Here is a 6,589-nt window from a genome sequence, read left to right on the forward strand (position 1 = left end):
ATATACATATTACGTCGATTTCTTTTATGTTGCTAAACTAAGAGCCTCGGCCTTAAAAAAAAAAAAATAAACAAAGGATAAAGGATCTAATTTCCTTTCAGCTTGATCTGCCTGTTTGTTTTCGCAAGTCCTTCCCTCTCTCAGCACTGAACATGTTGACGGACTGAAAGAGAAGACAATGCGTTCGGGACACCTGTTCAAGCACGACTGCAAAAATAAGCTTCTTTCCTTAAATCATCAATCCAACCACTTCCTTAACACACACCCAAGTACGCGGCGTGCTTTTCCGCTGACTCAGCGTTATTAGGCGTGTTTGTTTTTGTTTTTGTCTCCTCTGTTGTACTGTAACGGGTGAAAACTTCAGATTTGGTGGACTCGCTTTGATCAGACGGATACCGACTAAAGGCTGCAAAGGAAACGTCCTGATCAAGCGAGCCCAATTTCACACGACAGAAACAGTAAATACAGGCCCGATAAACACACACACACACACACACACACACACACACACACACACACACACACACACACACACACACACACACACACACACACACACACACACACACACAGACGAACAGTTCTTTGTGATGCTATCTTTGGAATTTGATTAGACCCATAATTATGTTGTACTCCCACGGAAAAGCTCGACTTAAGTGACCGCACAGCCGGCTGATTTTTCTGCTCGAGTCCAGCCAACCGTGCAAGACAGCACATATTTTACCAAGTCGTTTTAATGGAGCCGAGTTTGAGCATTAATCATCTATGAAATGCATAAGCCGAAAATGTTGGGTTTTTTTTTCTTTTTTTGCGTGAAATCATCTGAAACCAAGAAGAGGACACGAAGCCAAAAGGGCAAAGTTTAACGTGGAAAGTGATGTTGACATCTTTTAAAAGTCGATAAGAACAAAATTAGGTCCGAAGTCGTGTCTGCGATATGGACACCGAGGAGGTCAAAGGTCGGTGGATTTCCGTAGACTGACTTCAGCTTTGTTCGCTCGTGAGTGGACTTTAAATCATCCGCCGTTTCTTCGGCAGGAAGGTGGCGCTAGCGCACACGGTGGACTTTTTACAACAAAACAGCTCGTAGCACGATGTTACCACGACTTTAAATATAGGTGCAAACTGGTATCTGTCTGGTCGTTGTGGTCAATGGCTGGAGGAGGACGTACGGAAACCTTCAAAATATGTTTCCATGTCGTCGACGAGACGTAGAGAAAGAAAGAAAACTGGTTACAATTCAGAAAATGAGTCAGTTCTTGTTTTTCTAAAGTACTAAAAGTACCATAGATGCAGCAGGTCCTGGAAATATGACAGAAAAACAACAAATGTCTGGTAGATGTTTGATGTTTTAGCAGACTGGACGAAGACAACCGAGGTATTTCATTTTCCTGCATCTTCTTACAATTTCACTGGCGAATTTATTGATTTTTTTTTTTTTTCTTATTTAGCTTATTGAGCTTTTACCGTTTTTCTTCGTTTCTTTGCTTCGGGAGACAAATACTTTTAAAAAAATAAATAAACAAAACTGCCATTCATGGAGCTAAAAATCTTCCACTGTGAAAAACTAACGTTCAACAAAGCAGCACTGAAGTGCTGAAGGTCGTATTCAGTGATAAGAAGGAAAGATCCAAAGTTCACCTGTAAACGAGATCAGCGGTGCAACACGACACAACAACATACTGAAATCATCCAAAAGTTGCTTTAAATAGAGAATTTGACTTGAGAAGGATGTTTAAAAAAAGGATAAATGGTGGATTTATTAAAAGATTTTAGTGAAGAATGAAAATGTTCAGTACAATTAAAAAAAAAAGACCAGATATTAAAAAAAAAATTAGAGTAATTAGAGGGATCGGTTTCAATGGAGATTGATTTATTTTTATTTTTTGTTCTCCTTTTGAAAACTTTCAAAATAATGTTTAATATTTATTGCACTTTCACTGTGCAGCTTTTTATCGCCTAATTGTTTAATTACTCTCATTAAAATAAATTGTACATGTCATTTAATCTATTCATATCATGCTTTTATTATGGACAATCCAAAGGTAATAAACTGTACAACTCCACCAATAAAGATAAAACATTTAAACAGTTATTCTTATTGTGCAATACAAAATGAAAAGGAGAAAGTTATTTAAAAAAAGATCCCAGTGACTCTATTCAACAATCATGTAGATTAATTCTATAATTAATACTGTTTTTTTTATATCAAGAAGCTCAGATGAGCTTCCTGACAGTCGGAGGACTAAACATGACAGAAAAGCAGCGTTTTTGTTGTTGAACCGTGGAGGAGTTTATTTTGACGATAAACAAACGTCAAACGTGAATAAAAATAAGGTGCGTGTTGGGATAAAGGGACTCACCCCAACCATTTTATTTTTATTTATGTTTTTTCCACTCGGTCCAAATTGCCGTCCGAGTGCGTTTTGTTACGAAGCTGCTTTCAAACTGCCGCTGCACTCGAGCAAACTGTCCCACAGATAAAAGCGTCTCCGGATTGTCCACGTGTCCTCTTCGCCTAACGGTCCAGATAAGACCGAAACACTGTGTGCTGTTTACGACAGCCCAGTCCTCGCCCGCTGACCGCAGATAAAGAAACGGACTTCTTCATATCGGGTTTTTTCTGCTTCGTTGTGCGTCGAGATCTTTTCCCGGCTGTTAAACACAAGAAACAAAACAAATCTGGATTCTACTTATTTACAATTATTCATTATTGCTTCATTTTTCATGTGTGACCTAAATATTAATTTCAAGCCATTGTAGCCGATAAATTTCGTATTATTCTCCCACAATGCACTGCTTCAAGAAAATTGATCAACCGATTAAAGGCGGACAAAAAAAAAAAATCAATCATTTGAAAGATAGAAATGTTTCATTTAGGTGCTAAGTGCTCGAAACTAAACCTATTATGAAATTATATTGTCTGGATATGACGGATCTTATACGTTTATAAACTGCACACAATTAAATGAACCTGAATAATGAGCTACAAAGGCCACGCAGTCATTTTCTGGATTGACCGGTTTGTTTGGCTCTTACGTAGGACGTACTACCTTTTTTTTTAAATTGAATACAATTTTCTGATGAGTGATATTATTAATTACATCACTGTAACATGCAACAGCGCCACGTTTAGTTTTATCGCACATAACGGGATGTTGAAAAATGTAGCGCAACATCGGCTTAGCGTAACTAAACCTAACATTAGTCTCGGGCGTCATCTGGTTTGAAGAGAACAGTCGAGAGCAAATAACCCAACCCTGAGGTAATCGTACTCGTGACGAGAGTCTGAATCATGGTGATCCTGTGTGGCACTCCTGCAGCGAGCCACGGGATCGGTCCGGAGGTGAGACGGCTTGTTGCGACACACAGTAGAATATAGTGTTTGGGTTTTTTACACTTAATTACAGGCTCAGACGTCCAACTCCCTCCACGAACGCCCCTCACCGGAGCCGCTGTTGTTTGTCGCTTGTGTACAGATGGTCGGGCGGATTCACAGCTGTTTAACTGCCGAGTCAGCGGCTGATGTCGTGATACGAGTTGGCTGATTAAAATAAAAAATAAATAATAAATAAAAGACTTTCAAAACTGGGAAACCATCATAACGGCTCCTGCACGGCATTTACCAAGAATTTATCTTTCAAAGGCTGAAAATCCTCAATAAAATTATTTGACAAAACACCATTTGAACCAGAACTTTTTTTTGAATCCGATTTATCCGTCGACTGCTCGTCAATATATATATATATATTTATATATGTATATATATATATATATATATATATATACACAAGTGCTCAAGAGGCCACACTTGTACATTTTCTGTACGAGCTGTATGTTTTTGGGACATTCACAAAGTAAGTGTTGTCTGAATGTGTTCAAGTCCTTAAGTTTCCAATACCTAATGGTAAAAACTGTAAAAACCAAGAACCTGCAGCTGAAAGAAAGAAAAGCCAACGAGATACCGGACAGCAGACGAAGCCTCGAGTTTGACTCTGTATCGTAAAAACATCCACCTACTCGGTATTTCTAACTGGCAACTGTGTTTTTGACATTTTGGAAATGTTTTTTTTTGTTGTTGTTCTAAATGAAGAGTAACTGTGTCATAGGTTACTAAAGTCGGGCTTTATAATAGGTTTGTCTCCGTTTCAGCATCAACGCGTCTCCACGCGAGGAAGGTTCGTCCGACCGCTGCGAAGGGAAATAAATCCAAGACAAACACCGGGGGGGGGGGGGGGGGGGGGGTCTGTGTTGAGAAAAGGAGCCTCATCCTCCTCGCGAGACGGTAAATCCTCAGAGAATCAGATACGCGCGGTAGGTTTCTATTAATAAATCTCCGGGTCCTTGTGGAGGAAAACAGATCCGTGGCGGTCTCCGTCCTCGCCGTTGAAACCCCTCGTCATTCACAGAGCCTTGTTTTCATTAAAGAGAGGCTGCGAGGTTTTACCCGACGCCTGGAAGAGAGCGTTCCTTCTTGGCCGAGGTTCACGGTCGGCACACGGTCCTGATGTGAGACCGGCGCTCCCTCGTCAAACAAAAAACATCTGGGAACGAAAGGGTCTGCTTCACACCGACCTGAAAGAGGTGGAAACAACACGCAGCGCTAGTTTGAGGGATTGGTTTTGGTTTGTTTGTTTGTTTTTTTTGGGGGGGGAGGGGTACGAACTTTTCTCCGAGGCAAAAACAAAATCTTCATTTTACCTGCAGAGTTAAATCGAAACTCGAGTTTTGCTAAATTGAGCACGTGCTCACCGAGAGCCGCGCCGCCGGGTTGGCCGACAACACGAGCCCGACGTTACACCTGTTTTTGTGACCAACAGCGATTTTCGCCGCGGACCTGAAACCAAAGAGCTCGCGAGGAATTCACCCCCAAAAACAACAAAATACAAAAGTCGTAGGGAGGCAAAATGCGGTGAAAAGGCTCGGTCGGGATCTGTGACCGTGCTGTTGGTTGGTTGACCTTTCGGTGCACATTTTGATGACGGATCGTGCTTTTAAATCTTCAGTAAAACCAGACAAATGTTGCTTTTTGGCTCGATTTCTCTCGACCAGCGCCGCTTTCAAATGTTCAACAAATCCCGCCTTGTTTTCGTATCCAGGCTCTTCTTACAGCACCGTGCGTGGACTCCCATTTTAATTTTTTTTTATTTTAGCTCTTTGATGCTGAACCAGGCCGACACGAGCAACGCGGAGAGATTTCCATCTGGGTATTTTCGGTTCGGTCTCCTCTTTGACGCTCGGCCCGGCCCTCGAGGAGGAAGCGCTAAAAATGTTTTCAAACACCTAGAAAGGGAAGCCGAGACTCGACGGCAGGAAACGACTTCCTGAGTCGGTCTGGAGATTCGACCAATAGGGAGGCAGCAGAAAGCTGTGGAGGAGGTGCATGAAAGACAGGATCTCTTATGTAAAGGGGGTGATTCTTACCATCCACGTCAAACACACCTCTCCACCCCTCCCCACCCCCACCCCCCCACCTCCACCCCCTGAGTGGGTAACTTCTCTGGGGAAGGTGCTGACGCTGCCGGCCAAGTACAACAGGAGCGGCGCTGAAGAAACGCCACCCTTTTATCGTAGACGAGTATTAAGAGAGCTCAACTGAACTCGGAGCAGCTAAATCGGCCTTTTGTCCGTTTACGCAGCTTTAAAAAGGAGAAAATCCTCTGAAAACATTCGACACCCGTCACGTGATCGTTTCGTTATTTTAGTCCATCCTAAAAAAAAAAAAAATCTGGAGCCCAAGAACGAGCAGCGGTGAGAAGTACATTTACTCAAAATACTGTTTTGAGTACGAGTTCACTCTTCGTTTCATGGGAAAACTTTTTTCTTTTTTTACTCCGCTGCATGTATTTGACAGTTGTTGCGTCTTTCTCGCTTCTGTTATCGCTCACGAGGCTGATCGTGTCCAAAAAAAAAAAAAGGCTAAATAATGATTTGATCGGATTAGCCCAAATACTGACCTTATCAAACAGATATAGGAAAATTACAACCTGACCGTTACTGGATTTTCGGGTCGATACCATTGTTAAGAAATATCGATCTATCGGCGGGAGTTCGGCTAAGATATGCAGTATGTGGATATTTAACAGTTTAATAACATTTGCGTCCAAAATGACATCACTGCACTCAAACAGTGAATTTCCCTGCGAAGGGTAATATACGTTTAAATGACTATTAATTCAAATTTTTGATATACAGTCTGCGATTGGAAGAGAAAAAGTTAATGCAAAAGTTAATTTAAAGAAATAATCTTTATGAGTCACAACAATGCAGTTCTTGCTTTTCAGTATGATTCACCGGACACGTCGTTTCGGGTTCGGTGTCAGCTGCATGACGTACTTTTCAAATCAAAGCCAGAATTAAACAGAAAATCCAAACAGACCCGAATGGCCTTATTTTCTCTTCCAACGACTTGAGGCAAACCGTTGGCAGGAAAAAGGCACCTTGGCCACCGCGTCGACGTGCCAAACAAATTTGTCTGAAACGCACAAGAATTACTTCATAAAGTGGTCAAATGAGAATCACATTAATCATTGCTTTTGTGCGATGACAGAAAAATGTGACATTCATCGATGTGTTATTTGTTTTAAAC

The sequence above is a fragment of the Brachyistius frenatus genome, unplaced genomic scaffold (assembly GCF_029030835.1).
Source record: "Brachyistius frenatus isolate BFR_SWC_R1_liver_20210118 unplaced genomic scaffold, ASM2903083v1 Contig_73, whole genome shotgun sequence".
NCBI classification, from domain to species: Eukaryota; Metazoa; Chordata; class Actinopteri; family Embiotocidae; genus Brachyistius; species Brachyistius frenatus.